We start from the raw sequence: 22,711 nt of genomic DNA, 5'->3' as shown, positions 1-22,711 counted from the left end.
ACCTTAAAGCCATGAATTATAAGGCAACCCAGGATACTCGTAACCATACTGACTAGAGTACTAGACGCCCTACAAGCATCTATATATTGTGACATTTGTCACCCCTTGGCTTGGTAGGCCGTGGACTGTAGCTAGCAGTCAGGGTGCGGGGTTGTCAATCCCGTATAGGCCTATACACACAATGTCCGCTCTCTGTACAGGAGACTCTGGTTACCAACTAGACGATGGAGAAGGCCGCGTCCCGAAGATGCATCCCAAATAGAGGATAGTGTGTTACTAAGAGGGAGTGGGTTTCTAATGTAAGTGTATACTAGAGGTAGAGACTCTTAACAGACTGAAGAAAACTAGTATGTCTATGCTTGTATACATAATATATAACTAATGAATCGAACGACCTTCAGATGGACATCCGATCCCACCAGACCACATCTCAACGAAGAAAAGGAAATAGGGCGAAAAAGCCTTCCTAACTCCTTCAATCATTATTTATATGCATCTATACAAGCATAAACATACATCTAACTACGCTTGAGTGTGTATCATACAGTGAAGTATAAGTGTACAGTGGAACATCTGAGTCGTGAAGTATAAGTGAACAGTGGAACATCTGAGTCGTGAAGTATAAGAGTACAGTGGAACATCCGAGTCGTGAAGTATACGTGTACAGTGTGGGATAATCGAACCATGAAGTATAAGCGTACCAAGTATAAGTGTATCACGAAGCAGAGACGACAATAAGTGATGTAAGAACGTCTATCAAGTATAAGTGGAGTAAAGTCGTTATCCGGTATAAGTGAAGGAGAAATCGTATCACTAAGTAAGAGCGTGAATAAGTATAAGCATCATCAAGTATAAGCGACTATAGGTATAAGTGAAAGTGTTACCGAGTCAGAGTACAAAATAAGTATAAGTGAAGCAGCAGTGTTTAACATGTAAAAGTATACGTCAAAAAGGGAAATCTTTAATGAAAAGCCTTTATGTACAGAGAAAATCACAAATTGTATTCCTTTGTAAAATACGTTTAAAACCTTAGAGGATCTTTCATAAACCAATTTAGGATGAATTTGAATAAATCAGTGTAAGTAAAAGTTATGAAATAAGTAAAAATCATTATAGTGTCCCACTCGGTAAAACAGTGTAAAGTGGTTAAATCTTGTGCATGCGGGTTATCAATCACTTGTGATTGACATGATAATTGGCATGTTTAACTTGTATTCCCCCCTATAAAACATTTAAAAGCATTTAAAAGGTTCATTCAAGGGTATGAACTCACCTGGTGTAAGTAGGTCCGACGAGAGTGCCGATTGGGCGTTCGGGGTCACGCAAGGACTTGAACACACACAAGGACCTATTTTAACATATGATAACATATGTTCACATACAATTAGCATATAATATACTAATTAAACAATTATACACACTCAAAGGAGTGGAAGAACACTTTTAGTTGAGTGTTTGGGGTCCCGGGTAGCGTTTACGGGTGCTAAGGGTCTCTTATTAGTTGTGGGACTTTGCTATACTCACATATCCAGTGTGTAAATGGATTTAAAACACCAAGATGGACCAAACAAGGATTTTACGGCCGAACCTAAGGGAGTTTACGGCCGTAAACTCCCAAGGTCAATTTCTTGGGTGTTTGATGCTTCTAGCTTGTTCATTGAATTATTCTAAGCATTTTTCCTAAAGGGCGTGAGTGGAATTGAGTCCTCTAAGGGTACTAAACAAGAGTTTACGGCCTAGGAACTCTCCCAAGGGAGTTTACGGCCGTAAACTCTCAACCTTTGAGTTTAGTGAAGTTTTAAGCCCCTATTGCCTTCCTAGAATTTTCTTATGAAGTTTGATGCTATTTTGGGTGATTAAAACCAACATTTGAGGGGGTTTTGGGGAGTTTACGGCCTAGATAAATGCTTGGGCCGTAAACTCCAAGAAATCTCTCATTTTCCTTGTGTTTAAGCCCTTAAATCCTTTCTAGCATTTTATAGAAATAGTCTAAGGCCATTTGGGGGACAAAAACCAACATTTTGGGCATGTTTGGGGAGTTTACGGCCTTGGAATAGGCTTGGGCCGTAAACTCCTTTTTATCCTTCATTTTAATGTGTTTAATTGATCTAAACCCAAATACCAAGTCCCTAAATGATGTATGAAGCCCTAGGATGAGTTTGGAGAGCATTTGGGACCTTTTAACATGATTTTGAGGTGTTTACGGCCTAAGCTTGTGCTTGGGCTGTAAACTCTCTTTTGTCCCCTAAATCATTGTGTTTTGATGTTTAAACACTCCTAGCCAATCCCCTTAATTTATTTCCAAGCCTATAGGGACAAGTTTGGGTCATTTTGGCCTTATTTTGGGTGTTTACGGCCTAAGGAGGTTCTTAGGCCGTAAACTCCTTTTTCATTGCTTCTAAGTCCGATTTTTGGGCTATAAACTCAATTCAATATGTTTAGAATAAGCTAGGGTAAGCGGACTTACTATTTGGAAGCGTTTGGTTGCGGTTTCGGGGCGAAAACGGGTCTAGAGAGAGAGAGTATAGAGAGAGAGTGTAAAAAGTCTCCAATAGACTCCACTCACCCTTATATAGGGTTTTGAGTCGGGGCAAAGTGAAAGTCTACCCGATACTGCCGTTAAACGGGGCTTTTGGTCGCACCTGATTTAGTGGTCGTAATAATAAACTAATATTTTCCAAGTAAATGGAAATATGTGCTATGTATTTTATTTCCTTTTATCACGACTTAACGACATATAAACATACACAATTGAAATGTTTATTAAACTTGACGGCTTCTTATTAACGGAACTTTTGAACAGTGGAAAATTCCGTTAACGGTAATGGAGAAATGTAACGGGACAACTTGGGTTGTCACATCATCCCCCCGTTAGAGGGAATTTCATCCCGAAATTCAGATCTAGGCAAGGAAGTAGGTATGAATGGCCAAGTAGAGGTAAGAGAGTACTTCCTATGTGCTTGTCCTTGCATCCCCAAGTGATCTCGGGTCTGTGTTTGTCATTTCAACAGACCCTCGCGTACGGGATGCGGATTCCGTCTCGTGTAGCTAGTGGGTTCCAACTGGTGTATCTACAAGGTTAGGGTTCTCGATGGATTCTATCAAGATGAGTGAGGTACGAAGAATGTTATCAGGAATTCACGTATCAAGTCTGAGAAATGAGTCGATCGAATGTGAACCTTGTGGTATATCCGAAAGTAGTAGCGGCCTGAAAAGGGTCGGACCATGTCTCCATGAGGATTCTCAGATAGTCCTAAGCTCTCGGAAAGGAGTAGAGCTTTTCAGTACTAAGAACTTAGTGTACTTCTATGGCAAGATCAACATTGGCGTGATCGCTATTACGAAGTTCCTAACATTCTCGCTTGTACTGGATGTGTAGTCCTTCAGGTTAATCCTTAGGAAGCTCAGGTGGTCTTCGGTTTCGTGTTTTCTTTCAACTGGCTGATAGAGACTTTCTAGATCGTCGAGTGGGTTGCGTGACTATGGTTATTGGTTTGCTATAGAGTGTCTATCTCGTGCTTGTGCAAAGTGAACCTGCACTAACGAAGCTTGAGATACGGAAACCCTGAGGATCGAGGAGTTAGGGTTTCACTAAATGAACGTTGGACTATCTCGGGAGGTGGTTCTATTATCTCTGCGTGAGATAGTATTCGTGGAACACCTAACAGTCCAATGAATCTCCAAGACTGTGGTTTATTCTAGCGTGGAAAGTGCGTGCTCTTGCATAACCCTTCGACTAACACCAGGGCTGGTGTCAGGTCTATAATCTCTTCGAGATCAGGGTCACGAGGCTTAACGCAACTACATTCGCACTTTACCAAGTATTCTTGGTTGCGAAGGTTATCCTGTGGTTCTCGGCATTCTAGTGTCCTCTTCGGAGAATGTATTCCATCATCTATAGGGCGACGACGATTTCCTCCATGCAATAGGGTAGAGGATGATAGGCACTACTTGTCCATAACGAGGTGGACGAAGTGTCGGAGTAGTGCGGGCATATACTGCAACTACTCATCCGGAGATTCTGGCTTTCTCGGTCTAGGTTAAATCTAGTGAGTATAGAGTCTTCTCACTCGGAACTTTTAAGAGTTCAACCCATAGTGATTTTCTGGACTTCGGCTCCTATGTTATGGAATATGGTGAAGGTGTTTAGCTAAGAGGTTCGTGGTAGAGCTCATACTAATCCTAACCGCAAATATCGCGTGTATGCGAGCAGTATACAGTTGAGGTCGACGGGACGTTCAGTTGTGCGACTCCACCCCAAACCCACAACCCAACGAGGAACAGGGAATAGGGAGGAAACACACACCTTTAATCTTTTTGATCTCAATTATATGCCGCCCTTATGCATATACGTGATTATAGCGGTCAGTCTCATGAGTTCTATTCTCTAGGTTCACGAACCTAATGTGCGAGGTGCGATGGGTCTCTCGGGGAAATTATATGGAGTATGCTTCGGTCGGATGTCGTCTTCTAGAGTATCTTGTAGTGTGTTTTACTTCGATGTTCATCTTGTTGGGTTTTGAGCAATCTAACACTTCCTAAGTGTGCATGCAACCCTAATAAACCTTGGATCTATGTTTGTCTAAATACATGCAAAATAATAATTTTCCAAGGTTTATAACCTATCTAACATGGCATGGGGAACATTTCAACATAAAAAGAGTTAGAAGAGATTACATACCTTTTGGTGTGTTGGGTTCTTAGGAGTTTGAGGGCCAAGCACCAATAGTGTGAATGCCTCAAATGGAATCACAAACACCACAAACTCTTGGAAAACTTTGATGAGAGTATATACACCTTGTATATTCGGCCACACACATGCACACACACACTAGATCACTAGCTTTCTCTTAGTTTCACTTAGGCTCCATTTCATGCTCCATAAGCATGCTTATATAGTATGCATGGTTAGGGTGAAACCCTAATAACCCATGTCTTTTCCTTTTCCAAGGATACATGGGTTAAAAGCTCCATGGATCATCCATGGACTTCCACATAAGCCTAGCCCATTAACAAATGAGTATTAGCCCACACTATATAAAACAAATAGCCCATAATTTAATTAGTATTCCTTTTAATCTCTAAATTAATTCATAATTAATTTAAGACTAAAACTAATTAAATAACGTAACTTCATATTAATATATTATAACTCATAATATATTAATAAACATATGTGTATAACTCTCATAAAATTATCCATAATAGTTTGGATGAGATGCAACCCAAATGGACCATGCCGGTCAGGTCAAGTATATACCAAATAAGTTATGGACTTAGACACCTTATCCAACAGACTCCCACTTGGATAAGTCTAATAACTATATTTGCCTATAACTTCAGGAACCAACCAACAATCGTCGCTCTCGAAAACTCCCTCGAACAATGAAGACTCTGTCGAACTATGAAGCGCCATTTTAGATAAGTGATCACATAATCCTCTGTTCTCATGATATCAGCCGGACAAACACATGGAACTATGTCTTGCTTATTGTCTAGCAGTTGTTTCTCGATTTTCCGATTTGTTTGACGAAGAACTTCACTGAACACATCGGTTTAGTTCTGACCAGGCCTGGTACATGGGTCAACACAAAATCATCGAGGGGCCCAGATATCGCTTCTATTTCTAGAAGGAACAGATAAACTTCGACTGATATGCTTGTTCTACTACTCATTGAATTGTACACAAAGGCACGTTTTATAACATCAAGTTACTGATGCGTTTACGTGCAATCAATGCACAACCAACTCATAGGTAACAACTCATATCTCTAGGTTTAAAGATTTATATGATGTTATCGTCTCACGATCACTCGAGATAAATTCCATGAAGTGATACAAGTGAGCGTGGGTTTATACCAATACTCATAACTTATGAATACTCATGAATGTTGCAGCAACCATTGCCATGCCTAAACACCTTTAAGGCATCTACAAACCCAGTTCATGACAATCTTGATTCATACCTACTTCCGACGTATGATCGATTGTGGAGGTTTGAATAAATTAATTATTCTGGAAGTCAAAACATGCAAAACTGAAACAATAGTAAATAATTGACAATGATAGTAACACTTTACTCATAAATAAATCACAAATTTTATTCATCATCAAACGTCGATTACATTTTACAAGTTTCAGGAAAACTATCTAATCTGTAAAACTAATATCGTCCCTCAGACCGATGCGTCTCGCATGCTGAAAATGCTTAACCCTCGTCAGTCCCTTCGTAAGGGGATCTGCAGGATTCTCATCTGACGATATCCTCCTTGTCACAAGGAGTCCTTCTTCAATCTTGTGTCTTAAGAAGTGATATTTTCTGTCAATGTGTCGGGATCTACCATGATCTCTTGGTTCCTTGGCTAAGATAACCGCAACATTGTTGTCACAGAAAATCTCTATAGGTTCCTTAATAGCTGGTACAACTCCAAGGTCTTCGATGAAGTTCTTTAGCCATATCGCCTCCTTCGTTGCTTCACTCGCTGCTATATACTCTGATTCACAAGTCGAATCAGCCACCGTCTCCTGTTTGGAACTCTTCCAAGAAATTTCCCCTCCATTTAAGGTAAAGATCCAGCCCGACTGAGAGCGGAAATTATCCCTATCAGTCTGAAAACCAGCATCACTATACCCTAATATTTTCAAGTCATCACTGCCACAAAGGGTAAGGATCCAATCCTTAGTCCTCCGCAGGTACTTGAGAATGTTCTTTACCGCGGTCCAATGAGCCTTGCCAGGGTTCCCTGAAACCTGCTGACCATGCTCAAAGCAAATGCCACATCAGGACGGGTACAAGTCATAGCATACATGATCGAGCCAACTGCGGAAGCATATGGTAATTGGCTCATCTCAGCTATCTCAGCCTCTGTACTCGGACTCTGAGTCTTACTCAGTTTGGTATTGCTTTGGATCGGTAAATCTCCTTTCTTGGAATTCTCCATGTTGAACCTTTTCAACACCTTATCCAAGTAGATACTCTGACTAAGTCCAATTAGTCTTCTACTCCTTTCTCTTAATATCCTTCCCCTAGGATATAGGTAGCCTCCCCTAGGTCCTTCATAGCAAAGCACTTCCCAAGCCAGGACTTAACCTCCTGCAAGGTTGGGATGTCATTTCCTATGAGTAGTATGTCATCCACATACAGTACCAAGAAGCTAACTATACTCCCACTAGCTCTGACATACACGCAAGACTCATCTTCGCTTCTCAAGAAGCCAAACTCTTTTACCTTCTCATCAAAACAAAGATTCCAGCTACGAGATGCTTGTTTTAATCCATAAATGGATTTCTCAAGCTTGCATACTCTATTAGGGTACTCTGCATTGACAAAACCCTCTGGCTGATTCATGTACACATCCTCAGCCAACTTTCCATTAAGGAAAGCGGTTTTGACATCCATTTGCCATATTTCATAATCATGAAATGCTGCAATGGCTAACATAACCCCAATAGACTTAATCTTGGCTACCGGCGAGAAGGTTTCATCATAATCAATACCTTGAGTTTGAGTAAAACCCTTCGCAACCAGTCGAGCCTTATAAGTATGCACTTTTCCTTCCATGTCGGTCTTCTTTTTGAAGATCCATTTGCACCCGACTGTTTTACGGCCCGGTACATTGTCAACCAAGTTCCAAACTTGATTGTCATACATGGACTGTATCTCGTTGTCCATAGCCTCCTTCCATTTAGCAGACTCCGGGCCTGCCATGGCTTCCTTAACACTGCTAGGTTCATCCAAATTTACTAGTGTACTATCACTAATAAACGTATCACCTTCCGTAGTAATATGAAAACCATAATAAAACGAAGGTGTGTTCCTAACCCGTGTGGAACGCCTCGGAGGTACAGACTCGTCAGCTGGATCAACAGGAGTTTCTTCCTCAGGTTGATTGCTAGTGTCTGAGGTTCCTTCATCAATTGATTCTTGAATTTCTTCAAGATCAATCTGCCTCCCACTGTCTCCTTGGCTTATAAATTCTTTCTCGCGAAAGATCCCTCTTCGTGCTACAAAGACCACATTATCATTGGGTCTGTAGAAAAGGTAACCGAAGGATTTCTGTGGGTAGCCGATGAAAATACACCTTTCACTTCGGGGTTCAAGCTTATCATGAGTTTCACGCCTCACGAAGGCTTCGCAACCCCAAATTTTGATGTGGTCCAAATTGGGAACCTTCCCAGTCCACATCTCATGAGGTGTTTTGGTAACCTTCTTTGTAGGGACTAGATTAAGGATATGGGCGGCAGTCTCTAAGGCATACCCCCAAAAAGAGATTGGTAACGAAACTCGACTCATCATAGAGCGAACCATGTCCAACAAGGTACGATTACGCCTCTCAGCTACACCATTCAGCTGTGGTGTCCTGGGAGGAGTCAATTGTGAGACAATCCCACACTCCTTAAGATAGTCAAGGAACTCGGTACTAAGATACTCTCCACCTCGATCGGATCGAAGCATCTTAATGTTCCTGCCCAATTGATTTTCTACTTCCTGTTTGAATTCCTTAAACCTTTCAAAGGTTTCGGACTTATGTTTGATTAAGTAGACATACCCATATCTACTAAAATCATCAATAAAAGTCACATAATACCGATTAGCGTCCCTTGTGGCGGTTTTGAATGGTCCACATACATCAGTATGTATTAGGTCCAACAAACCCTCACCCCTCTCACAAGTTCCAGTGAAGGGTGATTTTGTCATTTTTCCAAGTAGACAAGATTTACAACTATCATCTGATTTGAGGTCAAATGATTCCAAGACTCCACTCTTTTGGAGTTGGCCTATGCGTTTCTTGTTTACATGTCCAAGACGACAATGCCACAATGATGCTTTATCTAGGCTAGTAGAAGAATCAATATACAACACATTATTTCCTAAGTTGTCTACAATCGACACAGTTTCATACACACCATCACAAGGTAATGCTTTAAAATAAAACACATTATTAAAGAAAGCATTAATACCACCACATTCATTATCAAACGAAAAGGTAAAACCTTGTTTGTACAAAGCATGAAAAGAAATAATATTCCTCGCCATTTCAGACGAGTACACACACTTATTCAAATCTAATTTTAACCCATTATTAAGCAACAAAGTATAAACTCCAATCTTGGAAACAGGTGAAGCCTTCCTATTCCCCATGATTAAGTTTATCTTCCCGTGCTCCACATCCTCATTTCTTCTTAGGCCCTGCAAATCAGAACATATGTGAATACCACATCCTGTATCTAGCACCCAAGAGTTAGAATATGTTGAGTAATTAGACAATATAGTGTAAATACCTGCAAAGGTGGGTTTCACTTTCCCATCCTTTAGATCCTGCAAGTACTTAGGGCAGTTTCGCTTCCAGTGTGCCTTTTCATGGCAATAAAAGCATTCAGCATCCTTGGGAATGGCAGAAGGAGTGACAGAACCGTTCTTAGTCTTTGATGAGGAGCCTTCAAGAGACTTTCCCTTGGTACCCTTCGAAGGGTGCTTCCTCTTTTTCCCTTTGCCTTGCCCAATAGCTAAAACAGGGGTAGAAGTTGGAGTAGGAGTAGTAGAGGTAACAACCGCTTTACCCTTAAGACCGGTTTCAGCGGTCCTCAAGAGTCCTTGAAGCTTGCTGAGGGTAACTTCCTCCTTGTTCATATGATATGTCATTCGAAAATGATCATAACAAGAAGGTAAGGAGTGCAAAATGATGTCAATTGCTAACTCCTCGGGGATGTTAACATTCAGCTTCAGCAAACGGTCCACATACCTTTGCATCTTTTGCATGTGGCCTGTGACGGATTCACCGTCCTTCATGCGGGTAGTTATTATGGAGGATATTATTTCATACCGCTCCTGACGAGCACTCTGATGGTACCTTTCCATCAGGTCTTGGTGCATCTCAAAAGGGTAGAAATCTTCATACGACTTTTGGAGCTCGGCTGTCATCGTGGCCATCATGATACATGCCACCTTAGTAGCATCTCTCTCATGAGTCCTAAATTCAGCAATCTCCTCAGGAGTAGTAGTAGACTCATCAAGTTCTTTTAACTCCTTATCGAGGACATATTCCTTGTCCTCGTAACGAGTAACCATCCTGATGTTCCTAATCCAATCCATGAAGTTGGAACCATCAAAGATGACCCTCCCACAAAGATTCATGAGAGAGAAAGAACCAGTTGGGTTAGAGCCTGAAGCATTAGTGTTGGAAGACATCTGAAAGAAGAAAGTAAGTTTAGATTAGATATTTAGGATCCTTAATAAGACACCCAAATGTAATATTAAGGCTAGGATCCAATCACAATATATTACACTTAGAAGAGGGATGCCGTAATCTAAGTAATAATATATTTGAAAGGTAGGCGAATGACGATTCACCAATTTCCACCATGAAAACGAAATGATTTATTAGGTTTAATTGGATTTGAAATTCCTAGATTCTTTTGAGATTCATTGAACTTTTCAATGGCATGTTTCAATCTCGATTGTGCCCTTCAAGTTTTGTGACTGGGATGCCGAGGATCACAAAACAAGGTTTGAATAACCATGCTAACTCACTTGGTACTCCTAATATTATCACCTAATCAATGTGCCGGTTAACCACACACGCTCCATTGATCTATGACAACATTAAGTTACCCTTCGTGATCCTTACTAGTTCTAGTTAGTGTGCCGGTTAACCACACACGCTCCACCAACGACTTGGTAAGGTACAAAGTGTGAATTCCACGGATTAGCACCATGTTCACATTTTCCTAAAATAACTAAGATTGGGAATTAAAAGAGTTTAGTTATTTTATAATATTCATTATACTTTTAATGAGGATTTAAAGTCATTGTTCTACCCGTTCGGCTAACGACCCTCCACCGATCAAGCAAGCGGTGGGTGAGAGTATACACCCATTAAGTCGCCATTTTATAGGCAACAACCTTATACCCACCTTATAGACCGGCTTCGTGAATGAGGCCTACTAACGGTAAAACGACTTATTCTTATACATATATATAATAATTAACCATTAATGTTATAAATAGTATAAGGGTTGAATTTTAACTATTAAAACTCTAAGGTTTGGAATTAAAGTTTATTAAAGTGTGTGAAACTTTACAAATTCCAAAACTTGAGGGCAAGTTTTGTAACTTTGCAAAACTCTTCATTTCATAACTTATGAATTAAAGGTTCATAAAAATGAAGACTCTTCATTTTCATGTAACTTATGTGTTTTAAGTGTGTGTTAAATGAAAGTGACCTTTGGTAATCCATAACTTGAGGACAAATTATGGACTCCATTAAAACACATAAATGATAAAGAATTAATCCTAAACAATTCAGCAAATAATTCCTATCATTTTCTAAATTCATAAGAACATGAACATGATCATCAAAATTCAAGAATTGTATGAACACATAAAATCATGGAATTTTGATATATGCTATTGTAAATGGATTAGAACAACCATTACACCAAGTAAAATAAGTTTTATAACACCAAAACAGTTTAGGGTAATGTTTCTAGTCCATTTCCAGCAGCAAAAGTCGAGATTCTGCATTCCTTCGATCCTACTCGCCGAGTGCACGAACGGACTCGTCGAGTAGGTTGAAGTTTGCCTTGGACTCGGCGAGTCCCCCCAATGGACTCGGCGAGTCGACCATGCAGACAGCAACGATTTCGACTTTTTTCACTATTTTGCATCAAGTATCAAACAAGCAAGCCTAGGCTCTAATACCACTGTTGGGTTTTGAGCAATCTAACACTTCCTAAGTGTGCATGCAACCCTAATAAACCTTGGATCTATGTTTGTCTAAATACATGCAAAATAATAATTTTCCAAGGTTTATAACCTATCTAACATGGCATGGGGAACATTTCAACATAAAAAGAGTTAGAAGAGATTACATACCTTTTGGTGTGTTGGGTTCTTAGGAGTTTGAGGGCCAAGCACCAATTGTGTGAATGCCTCAAATGGAATCACAAACACCACAAACTCTTGGAAAACTTTGATGAGAGTATATACACCTTGTATATTCGGCCACACACATGCACACACACACTAGATCACTAGCTTTCTCTTAGTTTCACTTAGGCTCCATTTCATGCTCCATAAGCATGCTTATATAGTATGCATGGTTAGGGTGAAACCCTAATAACCCATGTCTTTTCCTTTTCCAAGGATCCATGGGTTAAAAGCTCCATGGATCATCCATGGACTTCCACATAAGCCTAGCCCATTAACAAATGAGTATTAGCCCACACTATATAAAACAAATAGCCCATAATTTAATTAGTATTCCTTTTAATCTCTAAATTAATTCATAATTAATTTAAGACTAAAACTAATTAAATAACGTAACTTCATATTAGTATATTATAACTCATAATATATTAATAAACATATGTGTATAACTCTCATAAAATTATCCATAATAGTTTGGATGAGATGCAACCCAAATGGACCATGCCGGTCGGGTCAAGTATATACCAAATAAGTTATGGACTTAGACACCTTATCCAACACATCTGACTACGAGGGGTCGGTCAACAGTGTATGGTACCCTCCCTTGGGTACTTCGAAAGGTTTGAGATAAGAGGGACGATTGACGGATCGTATTAGGTTGATTTATTCGTGTTAGATTCAGGTTCGGAAGAACCTTTATTTGCCGATATGGCTATGGAGAAAGTTCTTTTTACACAGCACTTAAGGATTTACACACGGTTGCACGAGATCAAACCATGATCAATAGAATCGTCGAAGTTGGCACACTCCGACATGATATAAAGTGAAGATCGATAGAGTCATGCGCCGAACAAGCACACCAGTTCGAGGCGTCTCGGGTTTCGTCCTACGTATCACTACCACAGATACTTGGACTGATAGATTCGACGCGGAACTATAGAGAGTTCTAAGTGTTTCCGAATAGAGTATCTTTTCATGAACGGATTCTCACAAGGCGTTTCTATAATCGCCTCACATATACTAGTCATGTATATTTAAGGTGGGGAGGATTGTTGACTGAACGACCCCGCCCTAAATCCACAACCAAACGAGGAACAGGAGATGAGGCGGCATTCACTCACTCTAGGTCTGTCCATCTTAAATATACATGGCCATAACGTATATGTTTAACCACTATAGTTTTACCTAATGAATTTTAAATTTTTATAACAGTGCTGCGACTTTCAACTTACTGGAAAGAATTTGCATTTGAATTAGTCTTTTATTGTTCTTAGCTTAGTTATCTGAGATCGAGAGTCGTACCAAAATCTAATGAATTCTTTGCCGCTTCTCCCTAAGCAGTAGTGTCAGGTTCCTTCTGTGTCTTTGTCTTCCCATTCGGTTGGGAAATCCTTCTTGAAGTGTCCAAACTCGCCACATAGGCGGCAAACCTGTGTGGTCGCCGCATTGGTGATTGATGCAATACGTTCCACCGGAGTTCTGCATACACGAGCAGTATGCCCCTTCATGTGGCACCTAGCACAATAGAGTTCTCGGCAGGCACCATGATGATGGTAGCTGCACCTGTTGCAGTGGGGAAGGTCTCCTAGATAAGGTCTTCTTGGAGTCGGGAGGGAGGGTTTGACAGTGGTACAGACTGCCTCATCTCGTTGTCCATCGGAAAGTCCTTGAGCCGAGGTACTTCCCTCCTCTATCTTGAGTTTCCTCTTTAGTGGGTTCAGTTGGGGTTCTCGAGTGGATGAGTATGGAAGTGTGGATTGATGCTGTCCATCGTCAGAATTGGAATTTCCAACGGGCACCTTGCTAACATTGGCGTTGTTAGCATTCATGTGAGCCATGATAGCTGCTACGGCTGCTGAAACTGCAGCTTGGAACATAGCTTCATCAAATAGGAGAGTAGGTTTCTTGCTTGTGGATTGGTTACGCTTCTTCGGTGGCATGGTTTTTCCTACACGGAAAGGAATACAAGGTAATGAGAGACGATGGTTAACCCTGGACATTTCCGTCCTGGACGTATTAGGCATAATATTTTTCCCGTGCCTCAAGTATTGGTTGTTTGAACGTCGACCTACATCCCTATGATGTAGTCCTGGAAATCAAAGTGGGTGTATGAATATCAGAAAAAAGGCCATATGATGCGAGTCGTTCCTACTAAGTTACCTTTATACTGAGAAAGATTTCACTCTCCGGTCTGGAGAGATTTGAGAATAGTTCGGAACGAAGCTGCGGGAAGAGAAGCTCATGAGGGCTTATGGCTAAATAACCTCACAGAGGTGTGAGGATCCGCTCTAAGCGCATTACTAGCAACGGGTACAAGGCGATTTACCTAACACGTAGCGTGAGCAGTGTAACCACTAACTCACTAAATTGTATTATTTTATGGGTGTATTAGCATGACGAACACGAGGAAAAGACACTTCTCGGGGTTCCACGTACTGGCTCCCTCGGTCTGCCTCGTATCCTTGACTGGAATTGGCGTTGGTTTCCTTCGGGTAGTTTCCAAGGGTTCTCTTCTCGTATGGACATATTGAATTTCTACTCCGCCTTCCTTCTGACTCCGACTATGGGTGTCATCACTTCATGATGGATGACTGGGAATCTCCGAAGTTTAGGCGAATTCCCCACCGAAGTCCCTAAAAGAATATGGGCACTTGGTGCTTTCAATAGTCTCGACCCAGTTCATTTATTTCCGAACATGAAATCTTCTGAATGAACTTCTTCGGGGTCCGAATCAACCCTTATGTTATGCACTGAAGTGGGTAGGGTTTTCTACAGGGTTCGTGCGAGAATGGAAATGTCTAAAGAATCCTAATAGATTATTAACATTTCGCTGGATGATCCACATCGAGTCCTGCTACGATTAGACAGGGTATACAAATCATATATAGCTTAGATCCGATAGGCCTTCGAATATGTGATACTACTCTAGAACCACATCCCAACGAGGAAAAGGAAATAGAGCGAAACCACACATTCTTAGCCTATGGGATCCTTATTATATATAACCTTGGAAGTATACCCTCTATAGTTGTAGGTATATCAATGAGGATCTTTTAATTCTCACGCCAAGTTATCTATGTATCCTAAATACCCCTATGGTATTTTAATTCTTGTTTGTTTTCTCATCTTCTGAATGTCATTCTGGGATTAGTGTGAATCTTTTAGCGCTCTAAAATACTCCTATAGTATTTTAACTTTATGTTTGGCTCTAACAAATCCTAGTTGGTAAGTTTCAGACCTGTTGCACACCACAATCACTCCTGAGCACACGTTCATCGCATCTCGAATAAAGGTAGTTGATCAGGTTACATTTATTCCAGCGTACGATTACATAACTACCCAGATTTGTCTGTAGTGCTCAACATCCAAAGACTTTTATTCTTGTTCTTCTTGTGATACTTGTGTTCAAGTGTTTAGATTCTGGATGTTATTATACTTTGGTAAAATATGGTTATATTTTAAAGTATAATTCTTGGTCAGAGTGTTTTATCCCTTTTGTATTTATAGGCTGTATATCTTTTATGAATTGATATACTTAGCTCACTATAAACAATGCTCTGATACCAATTTGTCACACCCCAAAACCGGAACGGCGGAAACGTTCTGGGGTGGATGACGTCATGTCAAGTATCACAACACATGCATTATAGTAATCAAAGTACAACAAAACATTGCATTAATAGTAATAGTTTTTACCAGGTTACATTACAACACTTTAAAGTAATACAAGTAATAGTATAAATACAGCGTGGTACAAAGCTATCTTCATCAACAGCTCCGGGGATGTACCTGTCTAATGCTAACCTGAGAATACAAGTTATTTGAAAAGCGAGTATCAGCATTTTTACAAATGTTGGTGAGTTCATAAGCATTTAGTGACATTTCATTCAAATAACTTAAGAAAGTAGTAGTTTAAAAGATTTCAGTGTACTAGAGTCCTTTCTAGAAAATCCTATATTTTCTTTAATAAAAGCAGCCTTCTACCAAGACTGGTCAGTGATGTAGAGTAAAAAGTAGTTTTCCCTAAATTGCTATCATCATCAAAATACTGAATTTGATTATTGAGGAAAGCAACGACATCAGGGAATATCATATGCCTCAGCAGTGAGCACTGCTGACTAAGGCAAAGAACCATAGACTCCAGGAAAGTGTCAAACATACGACACGCCTGGTTCAGTCTAACAAGTGGAGACACAGACCCCAGAAGGTACCAAATGAAAAGTACATCTCGCAAGGTCAAAACAGTGAAGACAGACCGCAGACGATACCAAATGAAGGGTACATCTCGCAAGGTCAAAATAGTGAAGACAGACCGCAGATGATACCAAATGAAGGGTACATCTCGCAAGGTCAAAACAGTGACTACAGACCGCAGACAGTATCACATGAAAGACACGTCTAGCAAGGTCAAACAGTGTGACTCTGAAAAAGGTCACATCAGCATACAGTGTAAATTACTGACGAAATACCGTTACCTTAAAGCCATGAACTATAAGGCAACCCAGGATACTCGTAACCATACTGACTAGAGTACTAGACGCCCTACAAGCATCTATATATTGTGACATTTCTCACCCCTTGGCTTGGTAGGCCGTGGACTATAGCTAGCAGTCAGGGTGCGGGGTTGTCAATCCCATATAGGCCTATACACACAATGTCCGCTCTCTGTACAGGGGACTCTGGTTACCAACTAGACGACGAAGAAGGCCGCGTCCCGAAGATGCATCCCAAATAGAGGATAGTGTGTTACTAAGAGGGAGTGGGTTTCTAATGTAAGTGTAGACTAGAGGTAGAGACTCTTAACAGACTGAAGAAAACTTGTATGTCTATGCTTGTATACATAATATATAACGAATGAATCGAACGACCTTCAGATGGACATCCGATCCCACCAGACCACATCTCAATGAAGAAAAGGAAATAGGGCGGACAAGCCTTCCTAAGTCCTTCAATCATTATTTATATGCATCTATACAAGCATAAACATACATCTAACTACGCTTGAGTGTGTATCATACAGTGAAGTATAAGTGTACAGTGGAACATTTGAGTTGTGAAGTATAAGTGAACAGTGGAACATCTGAGTCGAGAAGTATAAGAGTACAGTGGAACATCCGAGTCGTGAAGTATACGTGTACAGTGTGGGATAATCGAACCATGAAGTATAAGTGTACCAAGTATAAGTGTATCACGAAGCAGAGACGACAATAAGTGATGTAAGAACGTCTATCAAGTATAAGTGGAGTAAAGTTGTTATCCAGTATAAGTGAAGGAGAAATCGTATCACTAAGAGCGTGAATAAGTATAAGCGTCATCAAGTATAAGCGACTATAGGTATAAGTGAAAGTGTTACCGAGTTAGAGTACAAAATAAGTATAAGTGAAGCAGCAGTGTTTAACAAGTAAAAGTATACGTCAAAAAGGGAAATCTTTAATGAAAAGCCTTTATGTACAGAGAAAATCACAAGTTGTATTCCTTTGTAAAATACGTTTAAAACCTTAGAGGATCTTTCATAAACCAATTTAGGATGAATTTGAATAAATCAGTATAAGTAAAAGTTATGAAATAAGTAAAAATCATTATAGTGTCCCACTCGGTAAAACAGTGTAAAGTGGTTAAATCTTGTGCATGCGGGTTATCAATCACATGTGATTGACATGATAACTGGCATGTTTAACTTGTATTCCCCCCCCCTATAAAACATTTAAAAGCATTTAAAAGGTTCATTCAGGGGTATGAACTCACCTGGTGTAAGTAGGTCCGACGAGAGTGCCGATTGGGCGTTCGGGGTCACGCAACGACTTGAACACACACAAGGACCTATTTTAACATATGATAACATATGTTCACATACAATTAGTATATAATATACTAATTAAACAATTATACACACTCAAAGGAGTGGAAAAACACTTTTGGTTGAGTGTTTGGGGTCCCGGGTAGCGTTTACGGGTGCTAAGGGTCTCTTATCAGTTGTGGGACTTTGTTGTACTCACATATCCAGTGTGTAAATGGATTTAAAACACCAACATGGTCCCAACAAGGAGTTTACGGCCCAACCTAAGGGAGTTTACGGCCGTAAACTCCCAAGGTCAATTTCTTGGGTGTTTGATGCTTCTAGCTTGTTCATTGAATTATTCTAAGCATTTTTCCTAAAGGGCATGAGTGGAATTGAGGCCTCTAAGGGTACTAAACAAGAGTTTATGGCCTAGGAACTCTCCCAAGGGAGTTTACGGCCGTAAACTCTCAACCTTTGAGTTTAGTGAAGTTTTAAGCCCCTATTGCCTTCCTAGAATTTTCTTATGAAGTTTGATGCTATTTTGGGTGATTAAAACCAACATTTGAGGGGGTTTTGGGGAGTTTACGGCCTAGATAAATTCTTGGGCCGTAAACTCCAAGAAATCCCTCATTTTCCTTGTGTTTAAGTCCTTAAATCCTTTCTAGCATTTTATAGAAATAGTCTAAGGCCATTTGGGGGACAAAAACCAACATTTTGGGCATGTTTGGGGAGTTTACGGCCTTGGAATAGGCTTGGGCCGTAAACTCCTTTTTATCCTTCATTTTAATGTGTTTAATTGATCTAAACCCAAATACCAAGTCCCTAAATGATGTATGTGTTGGATTAATGTCTAAGTCCATAACTATAATTGGTAAAACTTGATCCGACCCGGCATGGTACATTTGGGTTGCATGGCATCATGCACTTGGATAGACTAAAATGAGAGAAATAACACTTAAGGTTTGTTAATATATTATAAGTTCTAATATATTAATAAGGTTATTTAATTAGTATTGATCAAGAATTAATTTGGAATTAATTAAGTGATCAAAAGGAGACTAATTAAATATATGGGTTGATTGTGTAAATCATTCATTCTTATATATGTGGGCTTGTGATCCAAGATTCCTTATGTTGGACTAAGTCCATGGGGTGACCCATGGATACTCCATGGAGGTTAAAATCCATGGAGCATAAGGAATGGGTAAAGTCATGAGTTACATGGTGTAACCCTAATAGCCACCATATAAAAGAAACCCATGGCTCAAGAAATCGGGACTATGTGTGTGTATGAGGGCTAGACGATTTCATGAAGTGTTCTAATTTCTCTCTAAGTTATTCCAAGTGCTTATGGTGTTGTGTGAACCATTTGAGGTGTCACACTTGGGGCACTAGGCACTCAAGCTTCATGAAGACAAGCACTATCAAAGAGGTATGTATTCTATCTTGTTATATCCATTATTTTGTATGATAGATTAGGATAATACCTTGGATGTTCATATTTGTATGTATAATAGAGAAAACATAGATCCAAGGTATTTAGGGTTGCATGTACACTTAGGAGTGTTAGAATGCTCATAACCCAACAGTATGAAGCCCTAGGATGAGTTTGGAGTGCATTTGGGACCTTTTAACATGATTTTGAGGTGTTTATGGCCTAAGCTTGTGCTTGGGCCGTAAACTCTCTTTTGTCCCCTAAATCATTGTGTTTTGATGTTTAAACACTCCTAGGAAATCACCTTACTTTATTTCCAAGCCTATAGGGACAAGTTTGGGTCATTTTGGCCTCATTTTGGGTGTTTACGGCCTAAGGAGGTTCTTAGGCCGTAAACTCCTTTTTCATTGCTTCTAAGTCCGATTTTTGGGCTATAAACTCAATTCAATATGTTTAGAATAAGCTAGGGTAAGCGGACTTACTATTTGGAAGCGTTTGGTTGCGGTTTCGGGGCGAAAACGGGTCTAGAGAGAGAGAGTATAGAGAGAGAGTGTAAAAAGTCTCCAATAGACTCTACTCACCCTTATATAGGATTTTGAGTGGGGGCACAGTGAAAGTCTACCCGATACTGCCGTTAAACGGGGCTTTTGGTCGCACCCGATTTAGTGGTCGTAATAATAAACTAATATTTTCCAAGTAAATGGAAATATGTGCTATGTATTTTATTTCCTTTTATCACGACTTAACGGCATATAAACATACACAATTGAAATGTTTATTAAACTTGACGGCTTCTTATTAACGGAACTTTTGAACAGTGGAAAATTTCGTTAACGGTAATGGAGAAATGTAACGGGACAACTTGGGTTGTCACAATTAAGGTATTATGTGATTAATTGCACCATACTATTGACTGGTAACAACGACGTACGAATGCTCGTAAAACCAAATGACATTTTGCACCCGCAGACCTACAGGTCCGGCTGTAGCTAGCAGCAAGGTGTAGGATAGTCAATCCAGTATAGATCTATACGCAAACTCACGCTCTCCCTCTAAGAGAATTTTGGCTACAACTCGGGCCATGACATTTAAGGCATGCTCCGATACAGTGGATCTCAATTGTTAACATATTTATCTATATGTAATGTAATGTTACTCGTTCTAGTATCGTTGTTTATGTTCTCTTCCTAGTATAGTTGTATATGTTATCTTTCTAGTATGTTTTGACTCATGAATGAACTGACTCATGGTATGATATTGCGTTCTAGTAATAGTTCTAGTATCTTCCTAAACTACCCATATGGTAGTTTACTGGTAATCTAACTGGTAAGTATGGACATGGATGTATACCCTTGCTACCTAAGCCTTAGGAAGTGTTTGTGGCATCAAAACACCCCTAATATGGAGTTTTCGGCCCATGAACCAATTGGACATATGTTTGCAGCCATGTACAGCCATAGGCGTTGGTATTTTGATTGTTTTGAGTCTTAGACTCATCAAGGTAATTTTCTATGCTAGTCTCTTGGCTCAATGAAGGCATTTAGGGCATTTTGGCAACCAAAAATGGAGTTCACTGCCCTAGAACCTTCTTGGCCGTGAACTCACTTTCACCATTGATTTCTAATTGTTTTCGTGTCCTAAACATGAAATGTAGGCTTCTAGTTTGAGATCCGAGGCTTTGAGGAACATTGGGACACTTTTAGCCCTTAAAATGGATTTTACTCCCCAAGTGTTCTTGGGCGGTAAACTCCCAAATCTTGGGGTTTTGGTCCGATTTTGATGTTATAATACACAATCTAAGCTTTATAATATAACTAGATCGAAATACTCAGAATTTGGGATAAAAACCTGAAGATCCGTGAGAGAGAATTCGGCTTTTCTCTAGTTGGAAATGCAACTAATGAAGTATTTGGTTCAGATTTCTATATATAGTCCTGAGATTTTTGGCAAAAAATATTTTTATTCCTGGAATGAACTCTAATATCATTGAGTATCGGAATAACAGTGTTGCACGAAACCGTAGTGCATCCACTCTCCTGATATCTCCTTAACTGCTAAACCTGAAATACTCAAACTTATACCCAAAGTCTGGAATTTCTCTGTAACTGTTTTAACTTCTATTGGCTTGGTATGGTTTGTTCAGAATGGAAAGTTCAGGTTGTCACACATTCCATGTATCTGTGGTGCTAGACCCTAAGTGTATCGTTTAACATTCTTAAATTTCGGAGTCAAAGATCCCGAACAACGGATGGCAAGGTCGGTAAACCTAGTTGTATAAGAAGCGACATCTGAATCTTTCATGGTTAAGTTCCATAGTTCCTGTTCTAGGTCTTGCATCTCATCCCAATGACAATATTCCTCCATCAGTAACACCCTTAGTTATGGATTTTGCAGCGTTGACACCCATTGTTTACACTTGGTCATTCCACTATGTTAGGGGTTGCATCCATGAACGTGCAGGCGATAAAACTGAACTTGATTTCTTCTAAATAGTAGCTTATTTGAAAGATGCATTGTTTTTTCACAATACATCTTATTATACCTACAATTCCTTCATTCCCACAAAACTTTTTCGGTCTGCAGTTCATGAAGTCCTTTTAGGAACTAGCTCTTGTGGGTCTATTGCTACTGTGAAAACTTTTGCCACCTTCATTTCCATTATCACATCCATTTCCACCTTTTCTTACTATGGATGCAGCGTTATGGATCATTTCATATTTAGCCAATGTAACAGGGACTCGTTGTGTTATAATTTGGTCAAGTGTTGTTAACTCCGTCGGTGGGTTCACCAGTGCTGGCAGTGGCGATAGTGGTGTTTGTGGCGTTTGTTTAGGGTTAAGTCATCTACTTCATCTTCGAGGAGACATTATTTTTTCCTATTATAATAAGTAATAAGAGAGTAAGTTTTATGAAGCATTTGTTAGTCATCCGAGTGTAAGTTTTAGTGACTAAACCTTAACAAGATCCAGTGTAAAAATTTTCGAAAAAACCCAAGGATTTTTATGTTAAGAAGGTAATACATGCAAATTTCACAATGCTCAAACTAGATTTCTATTTGGTATTAGTAATATGTGCTTGATATCTTCATTAGTATATGGTGGTTAAGTAAGTATTTCAAAGATTCGCATGTGGTTAAGATGAAAAAAAAATCCCTATGTACACATGTACAAAAGTCAAAGATACAAAATTTAGAAGATCGACTATACTCTTGCTAATGAATTTTCCTCACTAGTACTATATTTACATTCTACCATCATCACCCCCATCTAACAACATGCCAAAATGGTAGCCCAAGGCATAAGATAACTCTTTTATTTGCTTGTGTAGTGAATCTATCCTCTACTCAACATTGGTTGCCTTCTTGTTTGCACCATGAACTTGAAGATCTATCTTTGTGATCCTACTATTGCGAGCCATGATCTATGTTTATGTTTTACTGATACGATGGTGAACGGTCTGCATGAACTCCTATTTTTATGGTGTTACCCTTTAAGCTTCTACATTCATCCAAAAAGATTCACTATGTTACCCTCAATGATGTTGACCTCATTGCTTATAGTTTTAAGCT

The sequence above is a fragment of the Lactuca saligna genome, chromosome 9 (assembly GCF_052625555.1).
Source record: "Lactuca saligna cultivar CGN05327 chromosome 9, ASM5262555v1, whole genome shotgun sequence".
NCBI lineage: Eukaryota > Viridiplantae > Streptophyta > Magnoliopsida > Asterales > Asteraceae > Lactuca > Lactuca saligna.
Note: the sequence above shows the minus strand (reverse complement) of the source record.